This window comes from Pterocles gutturalis, unplaced genomic scaffold, assembly GCF_000699245.1.
Source record: "Pterocles gutturalis isolate BGI_N339 unplaced genomic scaffold, ASM69924v1 scaffold2509, whole genome shotgun sequence".
Taxonomy (NCBI): Eukaryota; Metazoa; Chordata; class Aves; order Pterocliformes; family Pteroclidae; genus Pterocles; species Pterocles gutturalis.
Window position 1 is genome coordinate 51,333 of NW_010130343.1, and position 23,737 is coordinate 75,069.

General features: G+C 36.7%; 1 protein-coding gene across 1 annotated transcript in view; it reads left to right on the forward strand.

Moving 5' to 3' along the window:
* WWOX (WW domain containing oxidoreductase) overlaps positions 1-23,737 on the forward strand; it is a 125,709-nt gene that overhangs the window by 49,124 nt on the left and 52,848 nt on the right. The gene's annotated exons all lie outside the window — the stretch shown is intronic.

The following is a 23,737-nucleotide window of genomic DNA, read 5'->3' on the forward strand; positions in this document are numbered from 1 at the left end:
AGATTAAGAGTTACTCATGAGACGTGTTTTGTTTTGCTCCTCTGTTTAAAAAAGTCAACTGTCTTGTGCAGCTGCATTTAAATTTTTAAATCTGCAAATAGCATAAGTTGTGGTGAGGGTCTGTTTGTCAGTATAAGAATACTCGAGAAAGATTTGAAAACAGAGATTGAGTAGAAGTAATGAGTCAAATCCTAAAGCTTCTGTTCAGATTTATGAAACATTTTTATTGAATCTTCTGTTTAAGTTGATAGAGTTTCACTCTCTGAAGACTGAGGCTTCTGTATTTTAACTGAATAAATGTGATAATTTTCGTTGTGTGACTCTGATGTTCTTGTGCCTTTTTTGTTGTTCTGGATTATTTTATCAGAGTGCTTTTTCTTTCATGTATAAAAGCCGTTCAAACTATTCTCCTAATTCAAAGTTGTATTTAAACGCTTCTTCAGAAGGAATTAGCAAAGCGGAAACCTTCTGGACTTTATGACTGATGAAGTTCACATGGATTCAAGAGCAATTAGATTAATTAAAGAAAATTTAATTAAAAAAATGTTAGACACCAAGGTACTATCTCTGACTCTGGATGTCCTGAGCTTAAAACTTGTTGGAGAGTAGGAGAGTATCCCAAGGCAGTGTCATATTTTTGTATTCTTCCTTAGGCATTAGAGAGTGAGAACTCTGCTTCTGTGAATATGTGGGTATAGTTTTTAATTATATATGATATATTTATTTTTGCCTCAGGATCTCTGTCATAGCTTGTGCAGGAAGGATTTGAAAATTTGAGGGACTTCATGGCAGCCTGTGTCATGGCAGAGAAGATGTGTTAGTAGCAGGATGGGTGACTGGGTGAGGTTCAGCTAGCGCTTGTCTTACCCCCTTCCACTTGAACATTTAACTTGTTCTTTATTGCAACCTAATTTTCTTCTTCCCCTATGAATGTAACCTGCAAAGATGGTATTAAGAGAATTGTTTTTCTTTTGGAGAATCACAGAATGTTTTGAATTTGTTTCTGTTTAAAATTTTTAGTTTGATTTAAGTTTTAATACATTCAAAAGAAAAACCTTAAAAGAAAACATTTATTTAAAACAAATCTCATTTTTCTTTTCTCTTGTGATTCTTTCCTTCTAAGATGATTGTGAGATTGCGTGGGCCAGGAAATACTCCTCCTGTCTTGTTTGAAATCTGTGAAGTGTTCATGAAAATATACTAACTATACTAAAAATATACTAAACATTTAAATGATATTAATGTTTAGTCAAAAATGTGTATGTCTGTCTCTGTAATGTAGTAATGGATGTGCAAAGCTACAACAAGTATGGAGTCTGTGAAGAAGAAAATATTTTTAAAAAAACCCAAAACCAAACACAAACCCAAAAAGACCTTCTCATCCTGTAAGTACTAATCTGAGTTGGCTGCTTTTTGTGATGAAAGTCATTAGTATCTTCTGTAGTTAGAATGGGGGCCCAGTAATTGCTCCGACTTCAGTGGTGAAAATCTGATAGCTGCTGGTGGCTGGTTAGGTGGTAGGTGGATGAGACACAGTTCTTTTCTAAATCTGCTGGTTACGTTTCAAAGGTATTTGAAGTTCCAGGATAATTAGCTTGTGTCTGTAAACTACTTTTTGCTTTATTGTAGTTGAGATTAATCATTCAGAGGTTAACTTCAGTTTTATTGGATTATTTGTTATGAAAGATGACCCTAGATTTCAAAACTTCATAAAGTATGAGTTTGTATACTGTTTCCAGCAGCTGTTTAAATTAAAAGCTGATGAGGTCTTGGGGATATAACTTAAACATTTTTGCATTATTTTTAATTTAATTGAAAGTTGATATACTGTCTTTTTGACCTGGTTGTTGTAAAAAACTACATTCTTTGGCAAATATTAACCTCTGTGTGTGGTCCAAATAGATATTCAGCTAACACTGACTGAGCTTTACTTTGGTTAAAGACATCTCTTTCCACACATTTCCTAAGCTATAATGAACATTTTCATTAGTGGTTTCACAAAACACTACAAAGTTCCAGTAAAAATAGAGCACAAATCCATTTGCGCGCAAAGCATTTAGCATGAAACGTTCCTTTGAATTCTGTTCTTTACTGCAATGAACATTGTAGTGTTCATTTTCAGAGAAAAAGATTCTAAACTTTTAAAATAATTTAGTTCATCATGTTTGAGATACTATTTACAGAAAACCTTCCCCCCCCGCCCCCCCCAATATCAGTGAAAATGAAATCTTTACAAATACATTATTATATAAAATTTCTCTGTAGGACATGCTGGTTGTGTGTGTGGTTTTTTTTTTGTTTGTTTTTTTTTTTTTCAGAAATCACATTTTAATCTCTAAAGTAATTTGCTGGATCAGGAATTGCAGCTCTACAGCACTGAGGTTAATGGTTCTAACGAAGATAATTCTTTAAGTGAATACCTTTGGAAAGGTTTGACTCAGGGGAGAATATTTTTATTGGTACTACCCGTATGAACTAGGGCAATATGGGTAGTTGCAATATTAGTAAGAATTCTACATGGTACTATTTATGACTTTTAAGAGAGGATGGGTTTTGTTTTTAAATGTACAAAGGCTCTTCATGTTGCTTATATTTTCTACGGGAATGCAGACAAATTGTTTTTTAGTGTCTTGTGTGTCATCATCTCCAAGCAAATGGGTTTCAGAAACCTTAATTTCATAATTTGTTTCAAAGTTGTAGCTATAGATCGAGTTTAAAAAACGTAATGCTGGTACCTAATGTACTCTAATTTTTTTCTTCTATTTCCTTTCCTAGCGTCTTAGATTTTTTTTTTTATTAGTATATGTATCTGCTACTCCCTTTAATTCGCTTCACTTTTGCCTGAGCCATAAAGGCATACCATAGATAATAGCAAACCTTAAGATACCTGACAATATATGCTGTATTGCAGATTAAAATCTGGCCTTCAAGGCAGAATAACCTTACCCTTGCCTTGCAGCACATTGCTCCACTCCTTGGAGACAGTGCGAAGTGCCCTCCATTGATGACTGGCTGGCTTGACTTGTCTCCATCTGATCCATCTTCCCATGCTGTTTCTTCTGGCTCGATAGTCTTTCCTGACACAGCTCATCTTTATCACCTGCATTTTTTTATGTTAATCTGACAAATATTTCTTATTTGCTTTCTCCCTTGTCCTTCCTATCTGACACACTGCGTACTGCTAGAGTGTGACACTACACTGTTTTGAAGTAGACAAGAATAAATGAAAAGAGGAACAAAGAGATTTTAATATTAAAATACCTTATGTCTCTGACAACAAAATCCATGGCAGAATGAGAGTACTTTGGTTGTAATCATTGGAAGGTCTGGTTCTTCGCTACTCAACACAAAGACCACACATTTCAGATCTTTTGGCCACGTTGTTTTGCAAGGTGTTGAAAAGACAGCCCCCTCGTCTGAACTCGCAGCCTAGGTTGGGTGTGTGGGTAAATGCCAGGGCACGGGGCTTTCTTTGCCTGTGAGGAAATCAACTTGGAAGGCTCTGTGAGAAAAGTGGGACTTGGATGTGTTTAAACAAGGAGAATGAATGGGAAAGTATTGAAAGAGCAGAGGTTGACGTGAAAGAGTACAGAGGGTCAAGCATGGGGAAGCAAAAAACCATCATGAAATGGGAAAAATACACTGAAAGATGTAAAGGGAGGTTGTGTGAGCAGGACTGGAGCAGAAATGGCAGGAATGGGAGGATTGTCCATTTTTCCATGTGTAAAGAAAACTTGGATGTGATATTTGATTTTTTTTTTTTTTTACTATTGATCGTCCCTCCTTTCCTTACCTTCAAGAGGGAAAAAAGTTTGACATCCCTTTCTCTCACAATTACGGTGGTTTTGGTTTCTGTTGTTTACCCCGTTTCCAGACTTGTCAGGTTTTTAGCCTAACCTCAAATCTATACAGGAAGCATTGGCTTCTCTGGTGAATGCTGTCAGTGAGATAGTGTGTGATGAGCTTTCCTGGTAGAAATAACACCTGTCAATTTTAGCAATTATTTTTTGCATCCTGTTTTGTTTCAGTTACAATTCCTTTTGACTCCTTACAAACTTTTTTCAACTAGTCCATCAACTGCATCAAATATTCTCGTTGTCTGTCACTACTGAAGTTTGAAGTGGAGATGTGCGGTAGTCATTCTTTTAGCAGGCTGTTATGTAATACTCTTGCCTGAAAATGAGTGTGCAGGATTTGGGAGACCTTCTTTTAATAATATGTAAATGTGTCAAATTAAACCTCTCTGTTGTATTTTCTTAGAATAGGAATATTTACAGTAGCAGAATCAGAGAAGAAAGCCAAACTCATAAAATATGAGGTAGCAGTTTATGAAATGGCTCTTTTGTGATTGCTGAAATCAATGGGAGATTGGCAGTGATTTTAGCAGAAACAATTGGAATCTCTAAGACTGGTGCTTATGTACTGTTCTTTTAAATGTCCCTTTATATTTGTAAGATTAGATTATGAAAAGGAAAATGAAGACTCCTTGACTCTGTGTGAAAAATCTGACAGTTCATGGTGGAATGTTCACTGTCTACTTTGGCTTGTTCAAAAATCACAGCAAAACAAAAATCCCTTAAAGGTGGTGGCCTGCTATCTAGTTTGATCTGTGATATTTACAGAAAGCAGAGCACATCTCCTAACTTCTTTACCAAATTTCAAATGATGAGGGTTAGGGAGAGTGCAGATGTACCTGAAGGTGTAAGCTGTATTTGTCTGTTTTCTATTCTTTAAGCTTATACAGGGTTACAGCCTACATATGTTTGTCAGAGTGATTAATGGCTTGTATCCATACATTAGAACTGAGAGTAATAAGATTTATATCTTTTTGTTTTGAAAAGCAACAGCAAGCCCATAAATACATGCTGAATGTACTCCATCTGATGTGCATGTGACCTGCAGTGGACATTTACAGTAAATGACTAAAGCCATTTAGAGGTTTGTTTTTTTTTTAAGCTATTAAATACACTTTAAAATGTCATAAGATGTCATGAGCCGTGCATGTAAAACTTCTATTTATCAGACACTTTAAGAAGAGGAAAGGTCTTGCCTTTGTACCTGTTTCTTTTTAGCTTTCCAAACTGATGAATGCGTTACCAGTGATAGGGGAGGTCGAGATAGAAAAATGCAGGTAGGGGAGGTCCAAAACTTTAATAGTGTTTATTTACATAGTTTATTCAAAGTGCTATAAGGATGGCTGGTAGGTGATATTGCTTGGTGGTGGAAAAGTGCTCTAAGTTATGGGGGATTTGCAATACCTAAATTAGGTGCTGCGGGGAGTTGTCTGAAGCCCGACAATAGGAGACAGTATGAAATAAGTTTATGTAGATTTTTTGACATCTAAATAACATATTAAATGTATTCCAGGTCTTTTAGAAATGTTCTAGCTCTGTCTGCTTTAATGACTTGTCCCAGAGGGCACTCTCGAGGCAAGCCTGCTGGTACCAAGTTCAATGGTTACCCTTGAGCACTGGGGTTATTTTCCTTTGGATACCGTGTCTTCTGTCTTCATTGCACCTACTTTTGCCTTTTTCTGGGATCTCTTTGTACTATGATATTTGAGGATTTTTTTCCTAATCCATCGCTAACAGTGGTGAGAAAACTCTTGTCCATTAGAAGCAACAGAGGGTCCAGCACTGGATTTGAGTTCTGAGTGACTTTGCGTGTGTCAGCACTGCGAGGGTGGTGTGTTCAAGAGCAGATGTCCCCATGGCTTAGATCTGCAGTTGTGTAAGCATTGGTAGGTTCAATGCACATGCGTATGGTTTTGTGTTTGAGGAGGAAATTGGTCAAACACATGGCCATAACTGGTGTAGAAAAGTGTTCTTTTGAACCACCAGGATTTTACTTCTGGAATAGACACAAAACCTGTTCGTAGAATATACTTGAAGAAGACATGGAAGATTCAGTTTACTAGCTGTCCTACTCAGCCAGCCAAATAGCACTGTTTATTTCAGTAGCACTCATTCTCAATAGAATTCCTCGATTCCTTTAGACTAAGCAATGTGATTTTGTATGCTTTTTTTTTTTTTTGGTCTTGTACAGGTTTGTGAAAAATCTTCGAACAAAATGTTTTTCTAAGAAGTTGGTTTAAAGATTTGTTGAAATGTTGTTTTCATAATCTAGCTATTTTTTTTCCAATACTATTGATGGATTTAAGGTATCTGAACTGACAGTGAATGAGCTGTATAAGAATCTTTTAATGATACAAGAGGGTATTGAATGACGGCAGACTTTTTTAGCATCTGTGAACAGTACAAATTGCTAGCATCCTCACATTTCTGTAAGGAGTACCTGCTTGGGGCCCAGTGGGGTTAAGAACATTGTTTACTCTATTCTTGACTCTGCAATATAACAATAAAAAAGTGATTAAAATTTAAGTAGTCATGAGAGATTTTTGCTATATCTAATTTCTTACATGCTGGTGTGCATTAAAACTAGATCATTGCATAATACTGTTCTGGTAAGTATTGCTGTATTACCTTGTTTAGCAACCAGCAGAAATAAGAACAGTAATTTTTTGATAAGCAGTCTTGTCCAAATGTGCTGAGTTCAAAGTTTCTTTAGCATTAAGGTTGTGTTAATTGTTTCCTCTGTAGGTTGTATTAATAGTTTTCTCCATAGACCTCTGTTTTGAAGTAGTTAACATACCACAAAAACCTTTTGCAAGACAAAATTTGATATTGAGTTTCTCACATCAGAAAGCATTTTCAACTGCTGTTTTGGGTAGGTAATGATTTAAATGGATTGCACAAGGAAAAGAAGAGAGAGGCAATCTTTTTTTCAGTGTCTTTTCTTTCATCATGGGAAAAAAGAGGTACATATTTTAAATTTGGCACCTGCTGAGATGATCTACATGCTCTATGTATTAAAACTATTTTACTATATCAAGAATATGAATGCTTTTGAAAATGTACTGCTGTAAATATTCTGTTCAATATAATTGAATCTGAATTAAACTTTTCTTATTGTTAAGTACTATCATCTTGTATATTCACACTATGCTAAGAATCTGTCATCTTAATTTACAGTAAGATGATACAGCACCATCCCTGCTGTCAGATAAAAAGATTTTTGAGAGTGGGTGATAGCTGTAGATTTGTATAACAATTGGTACAATTAATATGTGTCCAGTAGAGTTAATTGTGAAAAAATTAGAGGGGAAAGTATTTCAGGGATGTCATATTTTAAAAGATAAAACAAACCTGCATGTGGCTGCGACGCAGCAGCATGTGGTGGCGGTCGTGGCCCCACAGATCCCATTGCTGAGTTTCTGTATGTGGTACGAAGTGTGAGTGCATGCAGAGGGGACATACTTCAACTAATGTTAAATTGAACTGAGGAGGTGCTTATGTCATGTGTGTATAGCAGTGTGGGGGCAGTGGAGGCTGCACAACTTGCATGGGACCCTGGAAAGTTTGGGTAGCTAGCTTACATTGATGTGCTGAGACCCTGTAGTTACTGATTTTAAAACTAGGTTAAAGCTAGCTCAGGAGTATGGCTATATAATCTGAAAGAACAAAGAAGAATTTTTTTTTTCTACCTGAATCCAGAAGAAGCAGTGATAGTCATCTCCTTTTTATAAATGGCTAGACTGTTTTACGTGCTATCTGGTTTAAGCGAAATCTAGAAACACTTGTGGTGCCAAAGAGGAATTTTTCAGGACTCCCATGTAGTAGAAAGCCACAGGCCCTCCAGCTTTCATTTGGACATCAGCAGTGGCACGTGTAGTGGTGTTGTTAGCACCATCCCCTTCCAAGCGCTGCGTGAACTCTGCCAGCAGAGGTGGATACCTCATTGCGGGGTCAGAGCAGAATAGGTTTGGAAATAAGCTACTTTGTGTGTACTATCTTTTAGCTTACATTAAGAAATGTATTTTTTTTTCCCCCCTACATTAGCTAAACTTCAGTAAGTGAGCTGAAGTATTACCACATGCAGAATGACCTATAGCCCAGAGGTGGGGCTGGATTCCTGTGAGTTGTGCAGGTTGTATTAGCCCCCGCAAGTAGAGGATGGAAATGAGCACTGATCATTTCCTGAGTATTTTAAGTGTGATTTGGGGATGAGATTAGCTCATGAAAATGTTACAGTATAGTAACACCTACCTTCTGACTTTAAGTCAGGTTTAGCTGTACATTGTTAGTCCTCAGAGGAGATAGCCCCATCTACCTATAGCCCCTTTCATCTCCGGACTTCGGGCCTGCCAGCTGTGTCTTTTCAGCCTTGGACTCGGAAGGGTGCTGCTTTCATTCAAGAGCATGCACGGTTGCAGTTATCTGGGAAGGCATCACGTTCTCTTGTGTAGGTGCTGTGGAATTTGAGCATTATGGGCATATGATGCACATTCCCACACCTCAGTACACACCAGCATCTCTTCACTGACCAGGGTGTGTGTTCAGTTCAAAGAGGAACGCAGCAGAATTAAACATTACTTAATACCAGTTGTTTGCCTGTATAGCTCCATCCTCCTGTTCATCCTCTGTTTGTCCACACTTTCTTTTGGAAGAGTTAGCAATGAAGGTGGTAGGGTATAAATAAGCAAAGGCATCCTGTGCAATGACTCGTACTAACTTTTCTGATTCTTGAAAGCTGCGCTTTAATGTTTAGAACTGAACAGTGGAAGTGTGTGGGACGGCTTTATTTACTACAGCACTTTGCTTTACGGTCTTTTTGAAGCAGTTCCTCGTCACCATGTTTACTGCTTTGTAAAGTAAATGCTTGATTTACTTTAGCAGTCACAGCCTGTTAAAGAACTGTTTTCTTCATGTTCAAAAAGCACTTCATGTTCTCTCTCCCCAGCCCACAAAATACTAATTCCTTCTCTGTTTTTGAATCTGCTTTTTTACTGGTTTTGAATGTTTTTTCACTGGTTTATGACAGTTTATTATATACTTTTCCGTTATGAGGAAGGTAATTTAAAATATAAATAGATTGCATTTAAACAATGCTTTCTAAACTGATTCCGTTTTATTTTGTTAGTTTTGTCTCATTATCATGTTTTTGCTACCATTAATATGTTGATAGTTTCTTGTATTTAAAAAGCTTTCTGAACCAAGGCTCAAGCTTCTGAGCATAAGATGAAAGCATTTTTTTTCCTTTAAAAGACTCAGTATCAAATATGATCCATTAAGAGTTGGGCATTGCAAGGACATCAGACTAAGGAAAGAGACTTGCTGAATGCTAGAATCATTGAAACCACCAGGACTAGCTTTTTTGACATCATGTTCCAAGAGAGACAGAGACATACACTTGCTGACTCACAGGTTAGTACCTACTTTGCCAGACGTATCAACCAAGGAAGATTGTGGCCATCTGAAACTGTGTTGTTGAGGTCGCATCTCGTAGTTCTGCAGCATCTAAACCAGCCGCGTTTCTTTGTGTGGCAGATTAAGTAAAACTGAAAAATTATATTAAAATGATAGATTAGATTTTGTTGGCAACTTAAGATATTTCACACTTACTATTTTTATTAATTTATTTACAGATTTATTTGAAAAAAAACATGCCTCGATTTAATGGAAACTGCTGTGGTTTAATTCCTGTATCTGTCTTCTTATACCCACCATAAAAATGTGTCCTTCGTGCTACTTAAAGCAGATGTTAGATTGTCACAAGTAGAATTTGTTCTCTCGTCCTGTACAAAGATTTTGCAGGAAAAAAGTTTTTGGTCTGAAATTGTAAATGTCTCCTCTAAACAACAGCCAGAGACAACAACCAGAAAATTCTGAATGTCTGCTGACATTTTGGCACTTTTCATTATTTTCAATAAAAATTCTCATAATACAAACACACCTTCTTCAAATGGTTATGCTACATCTATGCTGAATATTTACAGCTAAAATGGATCTAATTGCTCTTGATAAAATCTCAAGCAAAATTAAGATTTGATTGTACTGTAAAATGGCCTATAACAACATTAGTTTGAAATATTAATTAGCGTAAAATAAAAGAGAAAACCTTTAGAGCCCAGAACACTTCTCTGAGGACACACGAGGTTATTTTATTCTCTGTTAGTTTCATCGTTGGCACATTGTTAAACGCAGTGAGTTATAAGAAGATATGAAAAAAATTGTGTTTAGGCACTGATTTACAGTTCTGCAACATGGAGATGTTTAACGTGAGGATGCCTCCATTCGTAGATAGGATAGCATTATTTAAAATTGATTAGGAGCAATTCACAGCAGCCTGCCAAATTGCTAATGGAAGCCATTTGAATCAATTCTCTCATATAATTTAAATGCCATTTCACTGCATATAGTTTAACCAGGAAAGAATCCCAGCTTGTAGCCCATAAAATTAATTATTTATTATTCTTTTCATAAATATTTTCTCGGTTCAAAAAATGTAAAACCAAAATACATGATTATACTCTGAAACTTTTTCAGTCTATGCGCACTTCAGATGGTTAATCTGAGAAATGCCATAGTATTAGGTTTTACTTACGTATGTCAAAAAGCATTTTTAACTACATGTCAGGTTTTTTTTTCTTACCTGATCACTTTTTGTGGAGCGTGCATTTAAGGCTAAATTGCAAATTGGATTCTGCTGTTAACTGAGGTGCCTATTCATCAAAAATTATATATAGGTTTTTCTCAGAAGGTCGTGGAATCCATCTTTGCTGATGTGATGAAGCAGGGAATTCCTTTTGGCCCTGGAATGGCTTTAGTCCATCTCTGCCTGGCTGTCCCATGGGGGAGTTGTCTGATGGCAGGGAATTCACTGCGTGAAGTTTGGTGTTCGCTATAGTGCTCTCATCCATCACGGAAAGGTTGTCCTATCTGTGGGTTAATTTTATTGTTACTTGCTTGAAAATCAATTTTATTAAAGTTGAGAACTAATGGTATATTGCCCTAGTTTAAAAATAAACATTCTGGGGTTTGGCTGTTGTTGGCTGAGATTTTGCACTGTCAGCGCTGTGCGGGAAGAATATCTTTTAATTTTGTGCTTTGCCTGCTCATCTATTGCACTGCCAATTGCAACCACGGTGGTGCCAAACAAGTGAAAATATAGATCGCGTGAAAATATAGAGCAACGTTGACTCTGCAGCAGCGTAGGAAGTGCATTATGTGGGCTGCTGCTCTTCAGATGGAAATAGCATATTGAAAGCCTTTCTGGTCGTCCTTCGCTGCTGTGACTTAGAGAACCCAAGAATAAACAACAGTGGCTGTTATTTTTTTACTCGGTATAAAAAACCATATTTCAGTGTCTTTTTCTTACATATGGTGATGGATATTGTAAGGGTTAAAATATGTCTAAAAATTAATCAACCCTCCATTGGCCTTTCTTCACTGGAGTTGATAAGTAAGTTGACCTAGAGGTGTAGTGATAATATATGTCAAAGACATTTAGCTGGTTTTTGCCATGCGTACCCCTATAGGTATGGTGGGCATATGGCTGCACTGATTATGGACCTGAAGGCTCTTCCCCTGCAAAATATGTGTATCAAGTCAAGAAAGGTCAGCCTGCAATAAGGGTATTTAAGAAAGAAATCTTCAGCTGCATTGGCACAGTTGGAAATCTAATACCTGTTTAAGCAGCAGGGTCTTACAAGTTAGTCGGTTGAACATATTTGACAGACTGTGAAATTTCATGAGTAAAAAGGGGAGGAAAAAACCTTAATAAGAAAATTTCATGAGAATGTGGGAGAATCCTTAGTCCTGAATGTAAACCAAAGGATTTAAATGTCATATATTCTAAAACAGGGAAGTTGTGGTGGTGCAACCCACCCCCATAATGTATGTCAGATTTTGCTCCCAAAAACAATACACAAAAAAGCAGGGCTGCAATAGAAATGATTTGAGTACTTTTTTTTTTTTTTAATCGTGGTAATAAAAGCGTTATGGTAATGGGATTGCTTTGGGGTTGGTGTTTTGTTTTGTTTTGTTTTTCTTTCTAGTGATAACCCTCCTGGAGAGAGTTACTGCATTTATAACATTAAATGGAAGAAAGACAAATGGTCATGACAAATGTGACCAAAAGCAGACCAGAGTATACGAGTTTTCAACAGGGACTGAGCTCTTGTAGAGCCTTGTAGAGCGGAACCACTCCTCCCTCAAACAAAACCAGCAGTCTGATTATTCTGAGGGGGTTGTGCCATATTTCCCTTGCTTCTTTGAGGTCATGATGGTTTTGTAGAGAAAATAGTTCCTTAACTGTATCCACTGGCATTTTAAGACTAATAAATAATTCTTCACAGTCACTCAATCACTCAGTGCAGACTTCAAAAGGTAATTTATTTTGCAGATAGACACCTCTGACAGCACTCTGGAGGCCACCCTTTCAGACATAACCACTTTCAAGAACCCAAGAATAAAACATCCTGCTCAATCAGGGTTTTATGTGATGAAGCCACGCCTTGATAGAGAAATCTAATCTGTACACTGGGGAGGGCGGGGGGCTCTGCTACTGTCTTTTCTCATTATGGTTTCCTGTCCTGTTACCTAAGGAAAGGGTCAGTAACACACTTGCCAATCTCTTCACTTCATACACAAGCACCAGCTTGGAAAGGAGAAACCTTCCATTTGCCCAGTGTGTTCATATATGCCCAGTGTAGCATGGTGTATGTTAACAGAAAGTGGTCACTGAGGTAAAGAAAGAGGACTTAAACACCTTTTTATTTATCAGAATTAAGAAACGAAGAAGAAACAGTTAATGGTTTGGGAGGTCACACCTGGAAGAACTCCTAGATTCTAGATGTGGAAATGATGATGGGATATAAAAGAGAGAAACTTAGTTTGGTACCACAAGGCGTCATTTTCATTTTATCTGCTAGGCATTAAAATGGGTAACACTTCACCAAATTGACTGTAACTTGCACAGTCTTTTCTAAAGTCTGTTGGTAGAATAGTTTAGGAAGTGGTGTCCATCTTGGGAAAAGCCTTTCAAGACTTAGGCAGCACCACTTGTTTTTTATCAGCTCGTTTCCCTGTCTGAAGACCAAAGTTCCAGCATCACTTGGTGATGCAGTTTGAGCAGACCTGCCACAGTGCTTGTACTCTTCAGACATCAACTGGTCTTTTGGGGAAGATTAGGAAAATGTATTAATAAACATAGTGGCAGCTCAACTTTTTTGAAAATTCTTTTTTTCTTATTTCTCTTCATATTGCAAAACAGATCACTGCATGTCGAGAGATTAAAGCCATCACTGGTACAGTAAAGAGACACATGAATGAAAATAATTCATTTCTATGCATTCTTCTTTTATCCAAGTAAATGAAGTTTAGGGAGATATAGTGCCTTATTTCATCATGAATTTCCATTCTGAAGGGAAAAGAAATGGAATAGGAAGTCCGTTTCTAAATATGTAAGGTTACAATTTCGCTGTAACTGGAAGCATCACCCCCTGTGACGGCAGCGTTTGATCCACTTGCTGATTCTGAATGCTGTCTGGATTACTTAGAAATATGTCTCACCATTAAAGCATTTTCCCCTTTTCTGTTTCTTATGGTAAACGTGCTATAGAAAGATATATAGGTTTTTTGAACTTTTTTTGTAAAGTTTTAAAATAAAATTTACAGCTGGTGAGGAACATAGTTTTTACATACTGGACCTTATCATCTTGGTAACCAATTTTTTCTTATGTCTCAGAACTCTCATTAATTTTTCAGAGGCTTGTGATGGATAGTTTTTATTTATTCACGTCTGAGGTTCTGTTGTGTGAAAAGGACTCATTTTATAACATTACATATTCATGGCTTGGGATAGATGGGATAAGGAACTTATTATTAATGTGTCACAGTGGGAAACTTACTCTGGGTTCATTTGCGAATCTTGTTAAATGTGGTGCGGTCAGCAGACAGTACTGAGATTTTTGATACATTTTATTGGAGAAGGGCAAAGAGGTTCAGTGATGCTTCCTTATCTAAACAACACAAGTGAGATGGTGTCTTTCTAAATGCATTTGAAAGACTATATCAATAACACAAGGGTAGGAGAAAAATATGCCTGAACAACAGTAAAATCAGAACGACGCTTTTTTTTAATGACTGTTCCCAAGCGCCATTTGGGTCTATTTAAATCCTGTTTCCTTAATTAAACATTGTTTTTTAGTAAAAAACATAGGAGTTGTTTGCAGTGTAGTGAATTGATAGCAGAGTATTCCAAAACATATAACTTGATTTCTAGCAAGTTATTTACCTATAGGAACAGAGCATGGCCATATTTCTGTGAGATTCTTTTGTTAGTGCACAGTGCTACTGTAAAATTCAGAAATATAAATGCAAATATTTTTTGAGATCAGTAGGCAGTCTATGTATTGAACATATGCAGCATATAAAATAAAAACTAAAGAGGTTAAAGTTTGTTGTAAACTATTTTAGAGTCCTAGGATTGGATCTGATTTAAAAGAACCAAATTTTTTCATCAGGTCACTAAGGTACTCATCTTCAAAGGAGAACATTTTGTACCTCTTAAAATTTTAAAGCAGGGGCTCTGCCGTGTGTACTTATGTGCTCAAATTTTAAATTTTTCAATTAAATGCTTTGACACTCATTTTGCTAGTTACAGAAATGGGTGCAGGGAGGAAGTCTGCAAGTTAGCTATACTGCTGACTCCCGGTTATTTGTCACCTATTGTTACCTTTGTACTTACGATTGTGGAAATCTAGAAGGTTTTGTTGGGGCTTTTTTGAGTATACTAATCACTTTCTTACCAAAGCAGCTTGTAGATGAAGGTATTAAAGTTTATGATACCAGCAATTATTTGTACCTTTAAAAAAATAAACAACTGAATTATAATTCCTCCTTGTTTTCAAATATTTTCTTTCTTTTGAATTGAAGCATAAAATATACGAAATAACTTTAAGCTACTTAAGCAGTTTGAGATGACTAGGACAGGACAATTTATGATGGCTGTATTTTAAAAGCAAATTTTCAGTGATGTTAAATGTTAACTTTATTAGTGATCCTACCGGTAGGTCAACAGTATTATATTGTCATTTGTAATAGAAGAGCTGGGCAGTGAAAAAACTGGAGTCTGTTAAGAGTTTGAGAGTGTGTGTGTATACAGTGAAATAATATCTCGTGTAATGTGAAGTGACAGTCAAAATTACGGCTTTTCTCTTGCCGCAAGGGTACTTCTCTGCCAAGTATAGTAATATTGTTGTAGCAGTGTTCAAGGTTGTCAGCAGTTCTTGGTTACTCTGCAGAGAGCCATAACTGTGTGTGGAAGCAAGGAGCTTTCTGTCAAGGGAGATACTATAATTTTGATATATATTTGTTGGTGCCAAACTGCAATTAAATAGGAGGCGTTGGAAGAGGTTTTATTTAAGCAACTCAAATTTGTTGATTAATTAGTTAAAACCAAACAATCCAAAATTAAATTTTTGTCTTTTATGAACATAGTTTAAATTATGAATTTATCTGGTGTTTGTCTCTGCTCAAAGTAGTGTGCTATTTTTATGGAATAAACTATTTCTGCTGATGAATTTGGGGTTTCTGAGGATGTATAGGGCATGCTGCTTTTAATGAAAATATTAGCTCTGAGTCTATCATAAAGTTATTTTAAGGGGTAGTTTTAGACCTCAGTATTTTCAAAGTCAGTGTGGAAACTGTTTCTTCTCAAAAGCACGTTTTTTCTGAATGTATCATGATCTCGACAAAATATTGTCACAAAAATGTGTATTATCATCTATATTGGAAGCAGTAAAGAATTTCTCCTATTTCCCCACATTGAAAATGATGCTAATGGTGTCGGCAGTTTTATTCAGTTGAAAACAAGATGAGGTGGCGGAGAGAGATGCTTTGCAAAACAAAGCTTTAAAGAAAATCAGGACCTCTCCTGCTGTCCTTCAGCAAAGTATTGAGATATGAACATAACTTACACAATCCTACTACTTGCATGATGAAAATTTGGTGATATGCTAATTTAGCTGGTTGAATCGTGCCAAAAGCCCTACGGACTTCTACTGAATACTCTCCAAGTGAAGCTGCAGATGCACGTTGTGAGGTACTTCCATGCCCTGCCCCTCCACCTTATCCTTCCTTGATTTCAGTACGTACCTGTAGGCTGCAATGCCTGTGTGCAACTTGCATTGGAGCATTAGGTGCTAGTTAAAGCAAAGCAGAAGCCACAAAAGCTAGCATTTTTTTTTCAGATGGGTATATAAGGAAAGAGAAGATAATTCAAAAAATAAATCACAAATAACTTTTCAATATTTTTCTTTTAAGTATAACTAAAATAAATTTTAAATGCTTTGTGTTGAGGAAGTGAAATTGAAAGCAAAAGGTTTACTGTGAGTTGTTTTTCTAAAAGAAAATTGGGTGCTCAATGGGGAGCTTGCTTAACTTGGATGAGTTGTTCCACTGTTGTCTTAAGCACTCTTGATTTATCCCAAAACACCTTGCAAGTTTAACTTGTTCTGACAATCATATGTATCTGATTTATAAAACTGAGGATGTGCTCAAGTTTACAGATGTGTTGAAGAGCTAAAGCCATAACTTCAGGTGGCCCATCCAGCTTAATGAGTAAGTGTAAAATGTAGCGTTAATATTTGTTATTGCACCGAGGCCCATCGTCACCAGAAGGGCACGTCTCTGACCCCTGAGCAAAGGAGCTGCCCAGGTGCGTCGTGGTGGCGAATTGGACAGAAGATGTAGGAAAGACACTACAAAGAAAAATTTTGAAAATTACAGGAAATATCAGGTTTATGGTGTTTCTCTTTATCACTTCCTACAATGCTTTGACCGATGTTTCTTTTGTTATCATCACTGAAGCTTTTTTTTTTTTTTTTTTTTCTGGTGAGGGACAGTAAGCATAAAGTCTGGGGATATTATCAGAGCTGATTTCCCCATTTTTTGTAAATGTATCATTACAGAGGAATGTTATGGCTTTGTACCTGTCATGTTTTCAGAATTTCCTCAATCTGGCCAGCTGCTTGGTTTATGAACATCTACAGTCTTTGTTTCCACCTCCTTTGATGTCACTAGAAATTTTGCCTTTTTCTGTGAAGTCTTATCTCGTCGCTGCAGAAGCATTGGTGCTAAAGAGGTGATCGTACAATATCTGTTTGTTTAAAAAAAATGCACATACCGGTGTACACCTCAGCATCTTTAACCTCAGCGGATTTAGCATCCTACGTGTGACAAAGCAGTTTACCAAGTGTAAATTCCTTCTGTAAATTCTGTATTAATATGTTGGGTCTTTTTTTAACTGCACAAATATATTACCCAGCAGGACACATTATTTTCTTTGTGGCCTTGCTGTTGCAATCTGAGAACAGATACAATTTTCTTCAGCTGATGAGGAAAGCAACATCTGTTCTTGGTTTCCTGCAGCTTTCCTTCTTCAGACAACGCATTTAGACGCACAATTTGAATTCCTTCTGAAGAAATAGAAAATTAAAAATTTGACCCCTCCTTCAAAGCAGTGGTTGCACTGTGACAACAGTGGGTTGAGCTAAATTCAGCTATGTCAAGCAGGAACTATAAAAGTAGATAGATTGCCCTCTAAGCTTCACTTTATTGGATATTGTAATTGACATATAGTTGTCATTTATAATCATCTGTCCATTCCTGTGAGTTGGGAGCAGTAAAGTTAATTGTGGCTGCTCATTTGCATTAATCTCACCTCTGAAGGGTACAGTAACCCATTAATATCATGTCATGATGAATTATCACAAATAACATTGAACATATTGATTAATGATCTCTGAGATTTGTATCTCGTTAAAACATTTTGTTAGCTCTTTAAACTTTTAAGCAGACAGTCAACGTATGGGGGAGAGGTTTAGAGATCACCCAAGAGGTGATGACAACTTATGGCATACATTTTGGGTCACTAATTAAAACTTGTTTAAAAGGTTTAATACTAATTTTTAAAATGCTTTTTCCTTGTAAAGGTGTAGAGCTTGCAAGCCTTTTAATCACGAGAATTGTCTTATTGTTCATTGCTTATAAAGCAGTAATTTATGTTAGAGTCAGGATGATACAAGGGAAAAAAAAGGAATAATAAGACTTAAACTGCCATAATTTCTGTAGTTTCTATTCTACAACAAGAATCATGCTCAGAGTAGGATCTGTTTGTTTTTTTGAAACAGTTTCCTTCCTTAAAATAGTTTCTTTCTGTTTACATTTTGTTCTTAATGCAAAACTTGTCTTACTGGTTTAGCACTTGAAGTTAACTTGATTTTTCCCATCCCGTTCTTTCTTTGTACCTACAGTTATGTGTATTAGGATGAATGAAATGCCATCCAGTGGGTGGACATGGAATTTGAAGTAGCTGGTAATCAAATATTTTACCATTTTGATTATTACCTGCTTATTTTTCTGTAAGTTAAGGAGCATAAAGACTTTAGGGAGGCACGGGAATTTCCACCGTAGTTCCAGAAGGTGACTTGGCAGGACAGAAGTGACTCCTTTGCATATCTGAGTTTTGTATTTGGAAAGTCTGTGAAATATGTAATATTTAAAATCATTCAGCAATCCATCTTACAGCAAAGGTTTCTTTGTCTCCTTCCATATGAAATTGCTTTATTTGAGTGGGGCCTTTTAGATCAATCATAATTCTAGCAGGTCCTGCATCTATGTTCAAGAGACTGGTTTCCCTTTCTTCCACCTGCAGTGAGCTGCCGGTATGGCTATTTGAGGGGAAACTCAAAATTATTTCTTAAAAATTATTTTAATATTCCTGATATTTCACTTCCCAGTTGTACTTTTTCTTGAGTCTGAGGAGGTGAACCACATACACAGAGTATTTGCGGTTAGAGCCGCTGTGTATTTTCAGTCTGTCTCATTCCTTCGCACTGGGGACACCAAGGAGTGAGTCTGGGTTTTATGGTTTTGCTGGCATCGTCGGTCCCGCTCAAGAGCTAATCCTCCCCTTTTTCTTCTAACTGTTGCCCGTGTTATCTAGGATGAAGTTCACACAGTCTGCCAAATGTGGAAATAAGCTAGTTTTGTAGGGGATACTAATGAGAAGATTAGAGTGAGAAAAATCATCCTTTCTGACTGGAAGATACGATCTGGCAAATCTTCACAGGTGTGCCTTGGCTTCTGCTGCTCTGGATGTGTACAGTGGCTAATTGTACCGCATCGCCTTTCCCCAGGCTGGGATTTTTGTATGTGAACTGACACAATTTTAACTTATTTGCTAGCTTTTCCAGCCAACCCCTACAATCTTCTTTCAGTAATTCCTGAGAGTCCGCTTCCCTGGCACACGAGGCTGTAGAGTCAAGGATTATATTCTAGCTATAATTTATGATTAACTAGATTTATGGCTGAGATCCCAAAACAGCCTCAGTACTGTGGCCTGAGGAATTAAAGACAAAATAGAGACTATAATTCTGAATTGTTTGCTTCTTTGGATTTCAGCAAAACTCTTAGTTATATTTGAAAAATAAAAACAAACCCCAAACCCAAACCAAATGCGATTTGCACTTGTGTAACAATTCAATTTCATACTAAGGAATTTAGCACTAAACCACGTGAAGCCCTCAGCCTTTATAGTATTAAACTATTTAGTTTAAACCTTATTGCTTATCACCTAAAGCTGATGCAGTGAATAATGCATATTAGACCCTCCTGCTAATGCAGCACCCCCCCCCCCCCCCCCCGCCCCTGCAAACAAAAAGTGTGGGGGGGTGAGACACAAGTAGGGTTCATTTTTACCCATGGTATTAATCCTTATTCATTTTAAAAACCTGCTAACGGAAATATTTCCATTCAGCTCATTAATCAATTGTGATTTTCATTCCCTTGTTTTGTAAAAGCTGTTGCAATAAATACTTTTTTTTCACAAAGCAAAAATCTAAGAGATGGATGCAGCAAGCGTAATTAATAGCACCCAGTTACAGAAGATCAGCAAGTTTGTGAGATTCACATGCTGCTTTACCATATGGCTGCCCAGTAGGCGAAAAATTTGATTAATGTTTTGAAGTAGGTTTTTTTCAGCAAATATTGCAGCCCCAGATGAGGAATATTACTTTCTAGTATTGTTAGACTTAACTAAAATAACAGATCTTTTGATTTAAAGCTAAATCATATTTTGATCTCATGAAAACTCTACATGCTAAAGAATTACAGCCCTGCTGTATAAAGAATGGACCCTATAACTTCTTTATAATTCAGCCAATAATGGTTAAATTTTTTTTAATCTTAGTTTTTCATAAGTTGATGGATTTAAGGTGTGAGTACAAGTGCATGAGTTTTGTAAAAAGGATTTCCCCTATCAAAAATAAATTTATGTCAAAATTAACTAATCATTTTAACTTCTTGTGCTGTTTTCCTTTCTACTTCCTTATGTAAGAAAATCAGGTTAAGCAGTTTGCTTATAAACAATCAGAAAATAATATGTGGTCCCTTCGGTAAAACATTACTTTAAATAATGTTATGTTGGCAAAACTCTACAATGTATTCATTTTGCTTTTAAGTAAGTAATCATTGCAGTAATTGTAATTAGTACTTAATCTACTGATTTTCCCCTCACCTTCCCCCATGTTTACCTGAAATGAAAAATATTTACAAAAGTGCATCTGAAGAGTATCACGACTTAGGATCGAGTGCTCTCATGCAAAGCTAACACACAGCGGGAAGTTTTGCTTTTCTCACAAATTCTCAGTTTAATACAAGGAACATCAGCAGCTGGTAGAGAACAGATTCGGGGTGCTGAGCCGAAATGGAGTGGAGAGCAGCTTTGAATGGAAGTCTTGCTGAGCTCCCAGAATGCTGAAGATAAAGCATTACCTAATGCTGCTTTGCCACTTTGGTTTCTTCTAATTGTTTCAGGTAATGCTGAGGTTCAGAGTCTGGTGGGATGATGCTAAGGCTGAACAATGAGAACTTCTGCATTTAAAAAAAAATACATTTTTTTTACAGTTTTTTCAGTTATGTCATCTTAGAAATCAGTGATTGCTTGTAAGGGTGTGCTAACGTGAAAAATAATTCTGATTCAACTGGCCGTACATATCCCCAAACCAGAGATCTTGGCACGAAGTACTGATTCAAGGGAGAGAGTGGGAACTCAAACCTAACAGTAAAATGTTTCAAAAATTTTCACCCAATTCTAGACTGTGGATGACAACAGGGGGTGTCCAGCTGTATTGGTTACTGGTGTTAAAGAGCAGAGGTGGGAAACCAGCTATAAAGTTTTTTTATGAAAAGGTTAAAGTGGAGTGTAGCTGAGGTCATGACGTGGTAGTTATTACTGCTGGAGAATACAAATGTCACAACAGCTTGTGCTTTAGATTAATAGACAGCTAACAGATGACAAAGCAAAGTGACCAAATCCATACCTGTAATACTGAGTTGAATTGTTTTATTCTTTTGAGAAAGGACAGTTAATTAAATTGATACAAGCTTCCCTGGCTTGCAGTGTTTGAAGATTGTGTCTAGGTTTTTTTTTTTCCTTAATATTATCAAATTTATTACAGTTTGTACAAAGTATGAACATTTTTATTAGGGTATTTTCCATGTATTATCTTTTCTCTTGTCAGTGATTTATTTCTAGGAAGAACACATTTTATGCTGTAAATTTATGTAAAATGTACCAGTGTTTCCCTTAACCTGTGACTAAATTACACGCTGATGTTAAGATATTCTATTATATGCTCATCAAAATGTGGAGAAATTGATGTTTTAGTATTTAATTTTCTTTCTCTTAGTTTTGATTCAGTTATTTAAGAAATAAGAGTTCTCAAATATTTTAATAGTGGGACTGAATTTTAATTGATAGTTTCTGCAGAAGAAGGTTGCTTGAAGCTGCTTGAACTGTATGATTAAATTATACCATCGGATGCAATTATTACTTCATCTGAAAGAATAGGGGTAGTGGGGATGTTGTAAGCGTTGCAGGTTGCTTGGCTTTTTTAATTCCGTAAATAAAGGCAAGCGTTGACTCTGGTCTGTTAATGTTCACATTTTTAACTGTTCCAGAGCTGCTGTTCTGCTTTAAATCTGTCGGGAAGGTCTGTAAGGGATTGTCTGTATGAAGAGGCTGTAGAGTGGTCACTCTAAAAAGCTCCTTAGTGTAGTACTTTGAATTTTAAATCACACACATAATTCAAAGGTAATCTAACTTTCAGTGTTGGACTTAAGTCCATTCAGTTAAATGGAGAAAAATGACTGACATAAGGAATGAGTTATTGATTTGTTGTAGGAAAATGACTTCTGTAATATAGGAAGTATGGTAAAAGGAACAGCTTAATTATTTAGGGGGCACCGTTGGAAAAAAAAAGTGCTTTTTCAGCATTGCAAATTGTCTAAATAGGAGTTGTACAACAGGGGGTTTTAATATTTCTTTCTTAAATTGTAGTGGTTTATTTTTTTCCTCATAAAATGGAGCTCATCTGGTTCTTTAAAATATTTTTGTATTTCTGCAGCTGACACAGAAAAGCAGGCAACAAAATAATATTTTTCTTAATGCTAAAGGCAGGGCAGCTTTTAACTGGTGTTTCCTGGTCATTTGCGTTGTGTTTGTGCTTTGAGGAATCTTGATGTCTGAGGGCTGGACAAAAAAGGAACCTGCACAGAAAGTTATTGTGAAGCCCTTGTTTTCAGTAGGTGACATGAACTTTTAAAATGTGAATTTACCAGTTAAAATATATGTGGCAGTTTATATCTGTACGAGGAAAATTTTTAAAATACGGTATTTGATGATTTATAAAATACCAGATAAGATATTTGCTTTGGCTTTTCCCATATGTTTTTTCTTTTGATTTAGTGCTATTGTTTGCAGAAGGGCTACAGTGTCATGTTATTTTGACTGCAGCTCACCATTTTTGGCAGCATCTCAGATAAACAGAATATTTGTAGTTAATTGGTTGAACATGTTCAACAATTATAATTGTATTAGAGCTGTAATGTGTTTGAACATTTGCCCACTGCAGGCTGCTAATATGTGCTAGCTTAAATTCCTGTCTTTATGGCTGGAGCTAGCTTGTATCTGGTTTTATTGGAAGTATCTGTGCAAAGTTTAAAAGGCGGATGTACTAAAGCACATCTAACAGTTTAAGAGTTTGCCACTGTGTCCAATACACAGACCCTTGTTTTCAGGGGGTATAATTCAGTCTTTAAATTTCCTGTAACCCTGAAATTAGGTATCTAAAGTTTCTTTATTACTGAAAAGAAATAGGAGTTAGTAATGTTTTTATTGAGTTTTCAGGAATAATAGTTTGCCTTTCTATCAAAGTCTTCCAAATGAAATAAAGAATGGGAAGCTTCTTCACTTTTGATGTTTTAAGTCCAAAACATGTGATTTGTATTTGCTACCACACTTTAAGGGAATGACAATAGGCTGAGTACATAGTGAATGCAGAAGAAATTAGATGTTAAGTTCTCAGAGTGCTAATCGAATTAGGGGTGCAGTCTGATGGCTTTTCACTACATAAGTTTCTGTTTCTGTTTGCTTTGTTGTTTTATTTTTTAAACTTCCAAGCAGAAGTCGCAGTCCAACCTTGCTCAAGAGCTGTTGTTGTTATCCCAGGGTAGGTAAATGTTGCTGGTGAAAGGTTTGGCACATGATTACCTGAAGAATCACCATTGTTTTGTGTGGGTGATACCCTGCAGCTCTAAAAAATCGAGGCAATTATGCTCGCAGCCCCTTGCTTTAATTGAGTGAAGCATAATGACTTCTCTAATGCTCCATGGACTCAGAGCTGCGCATGAGCGGCTCCCCGGGGACCCGCAGCAGAGCCTTTCCCAAGCGCGTTTTTTTGGGGAAAGTAGCTGAATGGAGGGGTCAGCCAGAGGCTGAGGCTGGCACAGTGAGAAGCAGTCCCAGCTCTGTCACCGATGATGCAATCAGC